General features: G+C 46.6%; 1 long non-coding RNA gene across 10 annotated transcripts in view; it reads left to right on the top strand.

The window, feature by feature from the left end:
- Window positions 1-13200, top strand: part of LOC149857498 (uncharacterized) — a 70440-nt gene extending 57240 nt beyond the window's left edge. For 3 of the 10 annotated variants that reach the window (XR_016444263.1, XR_016444264.1, XR_016444266.1), the window contains 2 exons: window positions 697-1096; window positions 9443-13200. This is a non-coding gene — a long non-coding RNA (uncharacterized LOC149857498). The remainder of the gene's footprint in view (window positions 1-696; window positions 1097-9442) is intronic. The other 7 variants (XR_016444270.1, XR_016444267.1, XR_016444268.1 and 4 more) reach the window with 5 other exon arrangements.
- The last annotated feature ends 3633 nt before the right edge of the window (window positions 13201-16833 follow it).

The raw sequence follows: 16833 nt of genomic DNA, 5'->3' as shown, positions 1-16833 counted from the left end.
CCAGAGGGGTCTTGCTTCCTGAGCTCAGTTATGGTTCTTTTTATTTCCTCATCTGTAATATTTATGTCTAACCTGTGCCACCTGGACAACATATGTGCATGAATCAATAGAAGAAAAACTGATGAAAAACTCTGGGGTCCTTCTGGGATACCTAGGTATATGCCAGAGTGAAGTTTATTAGACAGCCATTGATTTTCTTGGGGATTCCCCTTGGGGCAGGTATGGTTTCACCAGTTTCAGAGAGAATTAATAGTCTTTTTTTTTGTGCTCTGTGGGCTATGAATTTGTTCTGCTAATGGTTTCCTCTCCCTGCCCTGATAGATTCCTAATATCTTTGCCTTGCTTTCAATAAGGCAAATGCCACTTCAGTGGACTCTATTCAATCCTTGCATGTTGTCAGTAAGAGTGAACTACCATTTATCAGACAGAAGGCACTTCTAGGAGAGCAGCTCTTATCCATACTAAAGTATTAGATAAACTTTGCTACTTCCCATTTGGTTATAAATGGTCTGAACAGCTGAAGAACTTCAGTAGTGTGATGACTGGTCTGATCCTGAGTGGCAGGGCTATCCAGGTCCCAGGTTACAAGAATAGTTAGGCACCATTCCCTTTTGTAGTTGTCCCATATTTTCTAGCAGGGCTGTCTTTTCCTTTGACATAAGCAGTATTAGTTAACTGTAGTTCATTCAATTACAGGCCACCCCCGCTTAGCGCTCTTAACTGGTTCTGGATGCTGGGTAATCCTCCCCCAGGGAAGGGTCGCAAGTGTCATGGTGAGACCGAACGAACAGGCTGGGTCTAGTGGCGGTGGAGTTCTGAGCAACACGGAAGCTGAGTTCTTTTAACAGAATGGATTTATTTGACTTAGGCTTGGAAGAGCGCAGGTGCGGAGTCTTCAGTTACAGTATTAACTCACAACAGGGGAACCTGTTGTCCCACGGGGTTCACCAACGGGACAAGCCTGTCGGATAAGTCCCAGGGATGGTCAACAGTTTATAACGGAGGAACAACTGACAACACAGAACCGTAACTCGCTGGTGTCCGCTGAGAGCTGAATGGTCGGGTGGTCGAGATGGATGCCGAGGTCCAGAACCAGGTAAGTAGTCGAAATGGTAGTCAGAGTCCAAGGGGTGATCCGAGGTCGTAGTTAGAGATCGATGCCAGGTAGGTCGTAAGTCGATAGATCAATATAATGTAACACGAGGTGAAGGAGAAGACCGAAAAGCCTAAGGGCCTAACTGGAAGACAGTCCCTGAACAGACCAGGCTCTGTCTCCAGTTCCGCGGGTCTCTCTCTGAGGGAGGGGTCGTCAGACCTTTTATAGTAACTCTCATGGCCAATTAGGTTGCTAGGAAGACCGAATTTCTAGAAAGATTACCTCATATCTCTCATATGCTGGGCATGCGCAGCAACAAGCTCTCTGTTACAACTGAGCCTGCGCTTCTCTGAAAGTAGGTCACACTTGACTGACAGGCCTTCAGGTCATGAAAAGGGCGCCTGCAAGGCCCGTCGCCATGGCGCATGCTTCTATCTCCACTCCTGTGTTGGCAGCACACATGCTTTTTCTAAGACACTGGAAAAACCAAGTGCCAAGTGCAACAATGTTAAGTGAAACCAATTTTCCCATAGGAAGGAATGTAAATAGAGATAATTTGTTTCTGAAGCTCCACACTCGTATTATAAAATCACTGAAATCCCACACTAGTACTATAAAATCAATGAATTCAGACATCTAAATGTATGTAAATACTTTATTTAACACTTTAAACTTTGAAATAATGTATACATTTACAAAATAAGGTAATGAACTGTATGCACAGATGCACTTTCACTTTCACTTTCTGCTCTTTTGGCTTCCTTCAGCACACAGAATCAGAGCTGTCAGGGTTAGTCTCAGTTTCAGGGGATTTTGAATTCCTTGGCTGAGGATTTTTTGAGGGCTGGCTGCAGGGGTTGAAGCAGGAGTTGTGCGCTTCCTGAAGAAGGAATCCATTAATAGCTGCACTTTGGGCATCTTCTTTTTATCATAAAACAGACTGTAACAATTGACTTAATTGTTAACTCCTCTTGCAACTGCAGAACTGTGCTACATGTCAGGGTCATTCTCAACAAAGTAGGAAAAAATATATTGCCTTGCAAATATTATAGCCCTTCCAAAATTAATTTAGGGTCAGAGCACCCTTGTCTTCTGTAGCCCTGGCTGCCTGGGCAAATATTTTCCATATATAATAAGCCTTAAAGGCAGCAATGACACCCTGGTCCATCAGCTGTATGATGGAGGTGGTATCTGGGGGCAGGAAAACAACTTTTACATTATCACTGAGGTCATCAAGTGTGGTAGAATGCCCTGATTCATTGTCTAAAATGAGAAGTGTCTTGTAGGGCACGTAGTTCTCAGCACAATATTTCTCAACTGCAGGACAAAAATAATCCCTGAACCAACTCTGAAAGACTGACATTGTCACCCAGGCCTTCTTGTTAGACTTCCAAATGACTGGCAGAGTACTTTTAAGATACCCCTTGAGAGCCCTGGGGTTTTCTGAGTGGTATACAAGCAATGGTTTCAATTTAAAATCCCCTGCAGCATTACCATCAAGCAATAAAGTAAGTCGATCTTTGGACACCTTGAAACCTGGCACTGACTTCTCCTCCCTGGAAATGTAGGTCCTAGAAGACATCCTCTTCCAGAAGAGGCTTGTCTTATCAGAGCTGAAGACTTGTTGAGGCATATAACCCCCCTCCTCAATAATTTCAACAAGCTTATTTCTATAACTGGATGCTGCTTGGGTGTCAGCACTAACAGCCTCCCCCTGAATAGAAACATTATGAAAGTTGCTGTGCCTTTTAAATCTTTCAAACCACCCCTTACTTGCATAAAAAGGCTCAGAAGCAGACCCCGGAGGCAATTTTTTCTGTAAATCATCATACAGACTCTTAGCCTTCGTCTGAATAAGCAGCATACTCAAGGGCATACGATATTGAGTTGCATCCTCAATCCACACACTTAACAGCCTCTCCATTTCTAACATAATCAGAGCTTTACTTCTACTGAGTTTAAAAGCATTCCAAGGAGTTACAATTCTACCACATTCTTGTATTTTGTCTTTATTTTTCAGTATAGTTCTAACAGTTGACCCAGCCAAATCCAACACTCTACAGACCTCATTCTGGCATTTCCCCTGCTTCAATTCGCTTCAGCACATCCAATTTAAGCTCCAGCATTATGCTTTTGTACTGTTTTTCCTCAGCACTTGCACTATCGGTCAGTTGCATGTTTCTGACTCATGGTGCAACACAAAAAACTGAGCAAGGTGGTGACACAAGCACAAAAGAACATGAAAGAGCACAGAGCACGAAAATTTTTAATGAAGCAAGATGGCGATGAGGCTATGTGCTGCCGACGCTCCCTGCCCAATACCCATAAGCGTTATCGCAAAACCTGTGAGCTCTAAGTGAAACTGGGTATCAAAGTGAAATGAGCACTATAGTGAAACAGCTCTAAGCAAAACAGCGTTCAGCGGGGGTTGCCTTTAATCTCCAACAGGGAAGTTTGAGGGAAGATGTGAGATCCCTTCACACTGCCTTTCAAGAAATAAAAAAAATTTGAGAAAATGCCCCATGGTCTGTCAATTGCAAGTAAACAGTTCTGTTCTTCTTCAGTGGTCCTGGACAGCTGGATCCTGATGGCTGCTTGTAAAACACCCAGCTCACCTGTGACATTCTGAAGTAAAAAGTGTATGAGGCTTTACAGCCCTTCTGGAGGCAGCACAAGGGTGAAATCTCTTTTGGAGCTACCAGGAACACTGAGGCAGAATGGCCAGCTTGCTATTTCTTTAGTTATCCATGGGGGCAGGAGACATGTATGCATCCTTCAGTATTCAGTCAACTTTTCAGGCCATAGTGAAAAAGGAGTTCGTTCCTGGACTCACTTTTTTTCAGCTGCTTCTGGGCTGGATGATGATGACAAATATAGTCCTGGCCCTTGGAAGCTGTCCCTCAATATCCAGCACTTGTGATAGGAAGCAGAGCAGCAAGACCTGGGGTGTTTGTTCACTACAGGGACAGTTGATTGTCGTTAATTTACCACTCCTGAACATTTTAACCTGGGTTATGGCAGTGTGGCACATTTGTGTTTGCATGACATGCGCTTTTGAGAGAATTAAGTCCTGTGTCATTCCCTGCAGGTTCCAGCAGGGGCAGCCAGATGCCAAACTACACCCCCACCCCCCACTAACGTCTTTCCTAATGAATTGCAGCGGGAGACTCATGTAAACCACCTCCACAGTCCCTGCCCCCTGCCACCGGGGGGAGTCTCCTGCTTAGTACCCTGCACCTCCCACCTGGGCACGGTCACCCCCAAACCCTGCCATTTGCACCCACCAAGGCTCGGGCTGGTCTCCCAGTACATGACCCAATGGTGATCCTGACAACGACCCATGTGACTCCTCCCCTCCCATTCCTTTCCCATCACCCAATATTACAAAGATAAGGGTTTTCTTTTACTATATAACTGATAAGGTATCAGAAATGTACAGGGTTGAGAATAGTGGGTGGGTAAGTGGGTGTAGCTGTGGTAGGAAGCCACCTTTGTTTCTCTCCAAAATCTCTGCCCTGTGACAATTTGATTAGGATGGGCCCAGCAGAGGAGACGCACCTATACCCTACCTCTTTAGGTAACCTGAGATGGCTACATTCCTGAGGGAGGGGGGAAACCTGCTCCCTCTGCCTATGTGACTGGTATCACCTACCTGGGTGAGAGGCATCTACCTGGTGGGCTAGAGTCTGCCCAGCAACTAGTGATGTATTTCAAATTGGTTGGCTGACAGCCAACAGGTGCTGGCTTCCACTTGACCAGGTGAATGAGGTCACAGGGGCTATATAAGTTAAGACTGCCCAGGAGGAGGGGGCAGCAGCCATGTGGGGGACTCAGACTTAGAGAGGAGCTTTACCATCTGAAACTGGCTCTCCCCCCATAACTCATGAGCTAGGAATGGCCTGCCTCCAGAGGGAATCTCCAACAGCCTCTGGATGATGCTTGTGAGTAAGCTACTTGAGATCTGATTAGATATATAGCTGGCAGTAACTCAGATGCATGATGGAAAGGCTACCTCAGCCAGACTGTTTTGCTCTATGGGATTTCTATGAGATTGCTCTATCTTGTACCCTATTTTCACCCTACCCCCTGTAATCAATAAAATTCTCCTTTGTGATGGGTGTAAGAGACTTATTAAGGGGTGGGTCTAAATTTTCTCTAAGAGGCCCTTTAGGTCTGTGGACTAAGGGAGACTTTCCTTTTTGGTTTCCAATTTGAGGAAGTGCCCCAAGTGCCTGTACTGGGTCAAGTACCCATAGGACTATTAGGCCTGTGTTTCCCCAAGGACACAGGGCCGTGAGAATCCCTTCTCGGAGTGATGGCAGCTTACGTTACCCCGAGGCTGGCAAGTGTGCTCCAGGAAGGGGGTCAGCAGGACGCGAGGCACTCCTAGGGAGGCACTTGGAGCCTGGAAGGTGGTTGAGTGTAGTGAGGTTGGTGCCTCAATGGAGGAGTGCTCCTTACTGGCCCGCCACAGTTGCTGCCCTGGTTGATTGGTGATTGCAGTTGATGGTGGTGGTGGGTGGGTGGTGGTGAGCTCTTGCTTTTCAGGCTTTTTTTATGACTTTTTGGACTACATTTCCCAACATTCCCAAGCCAACAAGTCTTGAAACAGTTTCCTTGGGGACGCATCCATGGTTTCCATGGGGATGTTCCCCTTCCATGCACAGGTTCCACTGTGAATTTATTGTGTAGTGTGACTTATGGCTTTTTGAGGGGTGTTGTGAAATGTTTTTGAAATTATTTGAAATGTTGGGATGCTGCTGGGCTTCCTTGTGGTGGATTATGCACCTCTCCCCCTGCCCCCGATTAAACTTGGTTCCTAATCGCTCCCCCCACCCCCCAGCTGGTCAAGAGAAGTATAGTTAACCCATTCACCCAAAGGGGTTGGGGGGATGATTCAGGCTGGCTAGGTGCTGGTACCCCCCGCCCTACTCCTGAACGACTGCCAGCCTCGAAGCAACAAACCCCTAGTCCAGTCCACATCCCCCTGTAGCCCTGAGGGGTCAGGCCAATGTTCAGGATCTCAATATTGTGCTGTTAGACAGGAGGGTGTGGTGTACAATTGCACATATACAAACACACGAATCAGTTAGGTGCATTCATACACATACGACCAGCTCAGGCACATACATGTTCAAACCAGCCTAGGCACATGCATACCTATTACCAATTCAAGCACATACATTATATACCCCAGAAGTTAGACTCAGATTATATATAGAAATATATACACACACACACACCACTCACACTAGCAACTCAGATACATGCACGTTCAAAATAGCTAGTCTAGGTTCATGCATACCTATCACCAGTTTAAGCACATGCATGCTACACACATCAAATTTAGAAAGAATCATTTACCAGTTACCCACACCTGCACATCCAATACACATACATGGTTTACTAACTTATATACCACACACACACACACACACACAGAATGTTATCAATATATGTGTATTCACTATTTTACATACATACCACCCACCTACACATACACACAGATGAGTTCCTAAGTTGGGTGTTGTGATGTGTATGTATGTATGTGCTTGGTGTACTTGGGGAAGGGTTAAGGTAAGAAAGTAGAAGTGTAGGGAGTTAAAGTTACCAGGACCGGAATTAGAACCAGAAGACTACAGGGGCCTGGGCTGAAGAACTGAGGCTTGGGAGTTACTTTAGGTTAATTGGTCTTATTTTATTAAAAGAATGCCCAAAGCCTGTTGAACAGGATGGTGATGGCACAGAGTCTGGGACTAGAACCAGAGCTACAGGGGAACTGAAAAGGTAGATGGGGAGAGGGAAAATGGGAATAAGGGAAAGTGTGGGTGTTAAAGAGGGGCTCTGGGTGTGGGGAGCCAGAGCGTGGCTCCAGGGCAGCTAGAGAAGTTTCAGGGAGCAGCAGTAGGTGCTGGAAGCTGGAGAAAGGCTCCAGCTGCTGGAGAAAACTGCAGGACACCTAAGAGGAGCTGGGAAGCTGTAGTGGGGGGGAGGATTACAGAAGGTGCGGGGGAAGCCTGAAAACAGAGAGACGGACAGCAGAAAATCACAGGAAAAGCAGCAGGCAGTAGGGCAGCAGGAAAGCAGAGAAAGACAGCGGGAAGTCACTGCAGGGAAAAGGCAGTAGGAGCAGGGGAGGCTGAGAGGTGGCAGAAAAGGGGAGATGGAAATGGGAGGAGATCGGGAAACTAGCAGAGAGGGTGTGGACTGGAGCTCAGAGAGAGAGAGAAAATGAGGCTGGAATTTAAGATAGGGAAGGGACTGGAATTCAGTAAAATATGACCCATCTCGGGGCTCCAAATGACAGTGGTTTTATTGAACGGGGAGATGGTGACACAATGTCAAATTGGTTCCCTTGCACCCACACACACACACGCATGCATACACAATGGCAGCAGGGGTTAAAGAGGCTTGGTGTAGGGGCTGAAGTCCACTGGAGTCCAAGAGGAGAGAGAGAGAGAAAGACAGAAAGAGAGAGAGAGTCCAAATTGTAGGAGGAGGTATGCAGGTAATATATACCTATCCAGGCTGGAAAGGGAGACCTTGTCCAGTAGGTGTTGTCCAGAGGGGGATCGCCAGCAGGGCCTCTGGGTGGACAGATGGTGTGGCATGGTGCTGGTCTACATGGAGAGAGCATCCCACTATGTCTATCTTCACTGCCCTTTTTATAGGGGAAGGCCTTGTGTGACCCTCGTGACAGGAGTCATGTCCAGGCAAGGGTCAGCCCCTGGCAAACTGAGCATGTGTGCTCCATGCAGGGATGTGCAGTTTCAGGTGTCTGTAATGGTGAGAGTTGCTGGTTCTGCAGGGTCTTTTGACTTTCAAATGCTGGTCTTGTCTCTGTTCCTGGGTGAGGTCCGTGGTTCCTGGATGGATCAATGCAAGGTGATGGCCCAGTCGTTGCAGGCCATTCAGTAGAGGCTGCTACCATTGTATTTCAATCATTCCCAATCATGCTCATTCATTCCGGAACCAACTTACATGGGAGGGATACGTGACCCATACAGTTGTGACACAGGGGATGCCCTGGCATAGGACACAAGATGGAGATTTGACATATAAAATGCAAACTTGACGTGACTTTGGTTCACTTACAAACACAGGCCTAAACCATACAATGTCTATATGAAACAATAAAAATCAATACAAAAATGATAATAATACAATATACAACAGTAAAAATCAATACAAACCTAATAATAATACAATATAAAACAGTGGATATCCAAAACCAAATACTTGCTACCAAAATAAAAATGTTTAAAGCTTATCCTACATCTTAGCTTACTTTTACTTATCTATAGGGAATAGAGAGGGAGAGAACAAGTCAGAAATGGTTGGGGAAAGGGAGTGAATGCAATATTAAAAACAAAAACAAAAACGGGGGGGTTTGCTACACCCCCATCCCCTACCCTGCCCATCGTCTCCTCCACCCCGCATCTGCTACACCTCACACCCCTACACGTAGACACAGATGTAAATTGTAAAAGAATTTACTGTAATCTAACCAAAAGAAAGAACAAAGCTCTGCTAGTAGTTGTCAGCAGTATGTGCTGCCAGGCAATCATGCACAAGGTCCACTCAACCAGCTTCTCCTTAAGGATATCTCCTCAGTCCCTGTGCTGCTGCCTGGCCATGTCTCTGTTGTCTGGCTACTGCCGTCATGCTTCTTCAGCCCACATGTTCCAGAAAACCTCTCCGGGGGTCTCACAGATGTTGTGCAGCATGCAGGCTGCCATTACAAAGTCCTTTATATTTGCTGGGTCCATCTTGAGCTGGCATGTAAGCACCCTCCATCGTCCTTTCAGTCAGCCAAACGCACATTAGATGGCCATTCAGCAACTGCTCAGACTGTTGTTAAAAACCACCTTCTGCTGGCCCATGAAGCTCCCTCCATAAGGCTTCATGAGCCAGTGCTTTAGAGGCTAGGCAGAGTCTGCTAACATAACTGGGGGAATGGCAACATCATGGATCACTGTCTCCTCCACACCGGGTGCATAGTGTCCTTTCTCAATGAGGCCAGGGAGACGAGAGTTTCTGAACACATGCGCATCATTTGTGCTTCTGGCTCACCCGGTAAAAATGTTCATGAACCAGCCCTGGTGGCTCACCACAACTTGCAGGATCATGGATTTCAGCTGGTATGGTGGTGGCAACTGTGGATGTGGTTCCGAATCAGACACTGGTAAGTTTTGGGTAGTACAAATGGAGTCCCACTCTTGCGGTGTCTGTTTCCATGCCTACAGACATTTTCTCCATTACAGGGTGGGGGCTGGTGGTAGTTTCCTCCTCATAGGGGAAAGCAGTGTCATGAAACCAGGAAGACTTTTTTCATTTGTTTACCAGCTACCACAACTGATGGCGGCCAGGAATGGACCCCAGCTCGCACTGCATCAGAGTGCTGCAGGGATACGTGCTGCAGGCAGCGATGCTCCTGAGAAAGCTTACTGGAGGTTTTGGCAGAGAATTCATGAGTCAGAACGCCACGTGCAGACGCTTGGTAGGATGAACGCTGGGAGTCCCTGTGTTCCAATGATGCCATCATGTAGGAAGTGCAAGACAACATGTGGTGTTTGGTCGACATGGCCGTGGAGTCCTGTGGTGAATTCCAGATATAACAGGACTTTTTAAGTGATGCCATGCAGAGATGGGAGAAGCACCTCTTTAAAAAATGGGTACCACCTCAGCAATGGAAAAGTAGGTCTGCTTGGCTTGCCTGTGTCCAGGAGGTACCTGGGAGCATTGCAGCTGAGCCTGTTCCCCTTAATGCAGTGGGGTCAGAGGAGGGCTGCATGACTGCCAGCAGGGCCAGGTGGCCACCACTGTGGTTCAGGGAGCCAGGGCTGGTTCAGGGTGATGGTGGGGTGAAGGCAAAGAAGCCCAAGTAACCGACTGTTTATAATATTGTGTTGTGTACAATAAAGCCTCATGGTATCCTGGCTTTCTGCATCTTTAAAGGCCTGGCAAAATCCACTTTCATACTGCTGGGTGGGGAAGAGGGATTTTGTTCATTCTTTGGGTCCATTTTTTCCCCTCATTTTTCTGCCTGCTTCTTTTTCTGGACACTTGTTGCACAGGGTGTCGGGGGGAGGGGCTGGCAATCTCTCTTGCACAGGTGCACAGGGCGGGGAGGGCTCCCTCGGGGGCAGAAGGGGGGAGCTTGCCCCACTCAGGACTATAAATTGGGGGAGCAGTGTCCAGGGTGCACGTTCGCCTATATCAATGAGAGAGGGTTGACACAGATGAGAAGTGGCATCACACCAGAGGCAGAAGGACTCAGCCCAGTGACAGTACTTGCCCCTGTGGGGGGCAGCAATGCAAATCCAGGGTTCAAGAATACCTCAGGTTGATCAAGTGGAGTGCAGCGAAGCTTCAAGCTCTAGATAACCACAGCTTTGCGAGGTGTGACTTGAAAGAGGACATGGCGATCTGCTCCATGGCACCTTTACACATGGGTAAGTGACACCTGACACTTGTCAGTGCTGTGAGGGTGGCAGTCACTTATAGGGGAGTGCAAATCATAGCGATCACCCTGGGCACAGCAGTTTGGGGGGCATCATGGCACCTGGGGGAGCAGCAGGGCGCTCTCTAGGTCATTGGGGTTGGGGTGGACTACCCCCCCACCACACTACTAAGCCAGAGGCTCTTCACTCACGAATCAGGATGGCTGCCCAGGGCACTGCACTTCGGCCCTGTGGAGCCTGGGGGAGTGGCAGAGGCTTCCCTAGGTTGTTGTTGGGCTTGGGGTGGGATCTTCTCCTTCCTCCCACCCCCTGCCACACTCCTAAGCTGGAGGCTTTTCACTCATAAATTGGGGCGACTTCCCAGGGCCTCATGCTTTCAGGGAGCAGAGTGGCTGCGGCAACTCCACAGCGCTGCCTCCAGCCTCACATCCGGATGCTCACTGCCATCCTTTTTTTTTCAAAAAAAATTCCGATGCTCTTTCTATCTTCCCTCAGATTTATAGATCCCCATCAATTGCTAGCCACAGGCTGATCCCAATGGGTGTGACAAGAGGCAGAGGAGAAGAGGAAAACAAGAGGAAGAGCCTGATGACACTTCCTTCAGTATTCTCTCAACAACCATAGTATTATATATATAATAGTATGCATTATACTTATAGTTGACTTTTATCATATAGACATATATATATATATATACACATACATATATATATATATATATAGCCAATATATGATAATGACTTATATAGACTTATAACAGTTTGATTCCTTATGATAGCATCTCCTTATGATAGCATGTATTGTGATTAAAAAAATACAGTTGGCTTAAATCCTTGGGCCGTTAGAGGAAGATGCTTTGGAGTTAGCAGTCATTTCCTGTGAATTGGCTGAAATGACTGCCCCTTGGAACTGCATATGCATGCATGCGCGCGCGCGCACACACACACACACACACACTCTCTCTCTCTCTCTCCCCTAACTGTTAGGGAATGCTCTGGGTGCTCTGCTTTCCCCACGGTGGAGGCTTGGTCAGCAACTACGGGCTGGCTGGCAACATATATAGCAGACATGTTCCTCAGGTACCTTGTGGCCTCCTCCTGGTTAGTGGCTATTTCTCTGCTAATGAGCAAGCCCTTCAACCCCTCCCTAGGTTCCTCTATTCCCGTGGCTGCATCTTATGGCTGGGGGAAAATTTTCTCTGCTGGTCCCTCTACCCCCATTACTGCCCTTCCCCTTCCTGGTTACTGGCCATGTCCCAGCAAATTCTGGCTGGAGGAAGATTCCCTCCCTGTCTCCCTGTTGCACCCTTGGGTCTTATCACCACCCTCCCTTAAACATTGTAATTTTCAAATCGGTGCTGGCACAAATATTGCTGAGGCTTCTTTTCTGTCTCCTTGAGTTTCTTCGCAGATTTGTGGAGGCCTTCTTCATAGGCTTTGGCCCAAACATCAGTATGAGTCTGGTAAGAATTGCACAAGTTGTGCAGACCCATCCTGTATCAGTAGAAATATCTATACTAAATTTAAAAAAAAAAATTCCCTCCCCAGGCCCCTGTTGCCCCATGGCTAGGGCCCTGTTGATTGCCCTCCTCCTGGTTGCTAGCCATGTTTGCTAATGAGCAAGGCTTCCTTAGAATTCCCTCCCGAGGTCCTGGGGCCTTATCGCCCTTCTCACTCATGTGCTGGTGGGGAACATTCCCTCCCGAGGTCCCTGTTGCCCCATGCCTGCCTGGCTGGGGCCTTATCACCCGTCTCACCTGTCTTCTGGCAGGGAACATTCCCTCCATATATCCCTAGGTGAGACATGGACAGTAACTAGGAAGAGGGACTCCCTCCCCAAGTTTTGTGGCCAACTGAAATTTGAAAATTACCATATGTAACGAAATTACAGTTCCCTCCATATCCTGGTGGCTGGGCCCACCTGGCTTCTGGCTATGGAAACATTTCCCTCCCTCTATCCCTAAGTCAACACACACACACACGCACACACACACACAAATATAACAACAGTCGCTTGATAGAAGTAATACTGAGGGGAATATCAAGGGATATTGAGGGGAACGTTTGAGCTGTGAACATTTCAGCACATTATTATCTTAGCACAGTGTACAGTGTATGTTTCTCATCCAAACTCCATTTGCTTGCAATGGCTGTAATGTCTTTATTTAGAAAAAATTGCATATCGGCATGTTAAATATTGAATATGCAATACCTATACCTAATCGTTTTTATCATAATTATTATTATTATTCACCACTTGACTACCAATAGCATTGTTTATTAAAACAAAAATGTCCATACTGTTTGTGATTTCCCAATCAAAATAGATTGCATTTCAAGTTATTGTGAAAAAATAAAAAACAGAAAGAAAAAATGCTGATTTTTACTTGTTCCTGCTTGACTTCAGGGCCACTGGGCCTGTCTGCATAGTTCAGGCAGGAGGAGGTGGGGGTTAACGGGATGACTATAAAGGTGCTGCAGGATTTTGGAATGGGGGTAAAGAAATTATTTCACCTCCCATAACAGGACACTCTGCAACTCTTCCAGTAATAACATCCCTCCAAAAACTCCACACCCCCTAAACCACACGGACAGATTTAATGTAACTTACTTATTGGTTTAGTATGGAAAAGAAAAAAAAAAGGGTAAATAAAAATGTAACCATAGGATTGTTAAAAGAATGATTCGTGTGACCTTCTGTCTTTTGTGAAACTATCTTGCATACATGCAAAGGATCCCCACCCATGATGAGAAGGGTGGGTGCGGTCATCACCTCTCCCAACCGACCCCACCCATCCCTGTAATACAATCTGCCTATGAAAAAAGACATGCCACACAACTGACACAATTTCAAATTTTTGAAATTTAAAAAGGAGGTGCAAGTAAAATATTGTAAAAGAATAAAGTCCTTGTTTAACAAAAAGAAGTTGCTTCTAATGGGTGGGTGCTCATTCATACTTTCCTTTTCAATACTGAAAATTTTCAATTTTAGATCTCCAAAGCATTCTGCAGGGAGGGGAACAAAAAAGAAGAACCAACAAAAGTCAAAACACCACCCACAGGACACCCCCCCCAGGTCATTGGGACATGTATTACCTATATATCACAAGGGACGCTGCATATCCTGGGGTTGGGTCTGGCAGGCAGCATCCACTTGGGCTATTCATTGTGGTTCTGGAATGGAAATGTCAATTATAAAAAATAGGAAGGTTTTAAATATTGAAATGTTAAGAGGTACCACACCCCAGGTAGTTGCAAGCTTCCTGTTATGGTGATGCTGATGTGATGCTGCTGGTGATGCCAGCTGTGCTCCATACTGAACACCATGGTGGGTGCAGTGGGCAGGAAGCATGGGTGGATGGAACATGGGTGCAGGAGAGGAGGGGGAGTGCATACACTGGTAGGGACAAAACTGCCAGGGGGTTGTAAATAATAACAGAACAATGCTCCTCCATTTACATTATTGAGTGCCCCACACCTTGCCCTGGCAAACAGTGGGAGTAGGGGGATGGAGGGATAGATGGGGAGGAAAAAAAACCTGTTTTGGAGATGCAGCAAGAGATATTCCAGGTTCTGGGAGGACAAGCCACTCCCGGCAACCAAGCCTACTGACGGGTCCATGACTGCCAAAGTATTGCAGCTTGACACTTTCTTTTTATAGTCTTTTTGCTGCTGGTGGAGGGAGGGTTTCCTCCAAAAAATGCTGGTTCAACAGAATTGCTGTACATTGGGATGGGGTGGGGGGAGATAACACAAGACTGGACAAGCATTTGACTTCCATTCAAGTCCACCTTGAAACTCTTTCGAGTAATGCCATGATTCCACAAACGTTATTTCTGCACCACCAGTAATATAATGTTCTCAACCAATGCACTGAATACCCTGATGGAAAATACAACAGAGGGACCAAATAACAACCATGCAACAGAATGAATGCACACCAGAAATCTATCAAAGACAGGAATACCCAATTATCTGTGGGGGCACATTTCTCACAAGAAAACCACTCTCTCTCCAATCTCTCAGTTCTAATCCTCAAAAAGAACTTACAAAACACTTCTCAGAGATGAGCCTATTAACTTCACTTCATCAACCTCCTGGATACAAAAAATCATGGACTAATCATAGACATTGGATTTATGACACATTATAACCTGCTGGACATTTGACTCCCCAGGTACCTCTCCACTACTCAGCTGCTACATTCATCCCCATTTTCTCTCTTGCCCCCAACCCAGCCTTTCTCTCACCCACTGACTCCTCAATTTACATCTTCACTGACTGCCTGTCAGTGAAGGCATACCAACTGCAGAGGCTTCCTAAGCCTGACAAGGGAGTTTTAAAACTGAAAGCTTGCTATTTTTTTCCCAACTATTTAACTTGGTCAAATAAAAGATATCAGATTCACCCAAAGAACCGTGTCTGCCTATGATTTCATAAAGGCCCCCAAGCACAGCATCCCCATGCTGACTAAGGTGGGCGTGGTCATCAGTTCTCCCAGCTCTCCCAACCCACCCTACCTACCCCACCCACCCCGATGGCCATGCATGCCAATCAGCCTATGAAAGAAAACATGCTACCACACAGGTTTAGACAAAGTAAATTACAAAACTTTATTCCAAAAAAGGCAGCACTTTTCTCTTTTTATCAAAAATGGGTAAGTAAACAATTATTTAAATAATAAATAAAAATAAATCGTGGAAAAAATTACATAAATAGGAAAATAGAAAAAATAGTATTAAAAAACAATATTTAAAAAATGGGATTTCCCTTCCCAGCACCTATACAGATAGCTTGCAGCACACTTTCTATATACAATAAATAAACACTATTTTCTATATAATTTTATACATGTCTATACACTATACACTATCTATATGCTGTGGTGGGTACAGCAGGTGGGGGTACACAGCACAGAGTGGGGGGGGGAGAGGAACACATACACTACAGGTGGTGGCAGGGGAAAGTGCAAAATGACCAAGGGGTAATATATTACTTGCACAGCACATGGGGATTGCTCTGCCTTTTCTCTTTACAGCCGTCTATTATAATATTCTGACCCCCCGATGCTGCATGGTGCTCTGACTGCCTGTGGTCAGCTGTGGAGTAGGAGGGATGGAGTTAGGGGGAAAAAAACCACATACAATAAAATACAATAAAATCACAGGGGCACTTACTGGCTAAAGGCTTGAACTACAGAAATAGCACAGCACTACCTGGTGCCAACAGAAAGTAATTACAGGTCTTTGAGTTACTGACTGTTTGCATGACACAAATCTATAGATTGGAGTGAGGTAAGCAAAGTCAACACAAAATAAAACATGTCTGAGCAGTGTTAGTTTAATGTGCTTGTGGCAACTCTAGTGGACGTGGTGAGTACCATACCATCCCCCTTTATTGGAGCACCCCCTCAACTCACCTGCCATGCCTTGTTACTGGGTGAAAGGAGGGGTTCAGTGGTGTTCTACTTCTTGGGTGACCCAGTGATAGAGGTACTCACATTCGTGCCGCAGTGTTCCTCTGGGCTCCGCCTCCCCAGCACCCCGTCCACTTGCCAACCACTTGGGTGTTGCTCCTGTTGTTCTGCTGTCCCCTGTAAGCCCCTTTACTAAGGGGTCAGGCGTCAGCTTTGGCACCAGTCAGTTGCCTGGATGGTAGGGCAACTGGAGTTCTCAGACCCTGCTGCTAGAGGGCTTGGGTCCCATTGTCTCATGTCTCTCTCTCTCTCCCAGAGAGAGAGAGAGATGCTCCTATGTACTCTGAAATTCAGGGAGCCAGGGATCGGTCTTCCCCAGCCTAATGCAGGGACACTGCTCCCCTGCCCCAAGTGTAGGCACAGTGTCTGCCGCGATGATCTTGCAAGCCTCAGGAGTCACTGCCTGCCTGGCATGCTCCAAGCTGGCTCTCTCCCTTTCTCTTCCCCCTGCCAGCTTCTGGCGGGGTTTTTAAATTTCCCGTGGCTGCATCCTCAACCGCCACAATCAGCTCGGAGCTCCCCCACCTCGGGAGCAGCTGATTAAAAAGCTGGTGTAATGCTGGCTCATGTGGCTGGCTCAAGCTCTGGTTCTGGCTTCAGCTGCAGTCTAAAAGGTAAGTTTCCTGGGGCATGGGGGGCCTGTTTGTTTCCCATGGGGGCTCTTGGGGTTTCCCCCAGCCCCTTGGTGCCTGTGGGGTCTTCTCGCTGCCACAATGCTGAAAAGACTTTTAGAGTAGCAGGAAATCCCAATCATGCAAACACAAATGCAGTTGCATCAGCATTAATGGGAAATCTTGT

Source organism: Crocodylus siamensis, chromosome 9, assembly GCF_052110815.1.
Source record: "Crocodylus siamensis isolate JL-2025a chromosome 9, ASM5211081v1, whole genome shotgun sequence".
NCBI classification, from domain to species: domain Eukaryota; kingdom Metazoa; phylum Chordata; order Crocodylia; family Crocodylidae; genus Crocodylus; species Crocodylus siamensis.
Note: the sequence above shows the minus strand (reverse complement) of the source record. Positions and strands in the feature narration are given on the sequence as shown.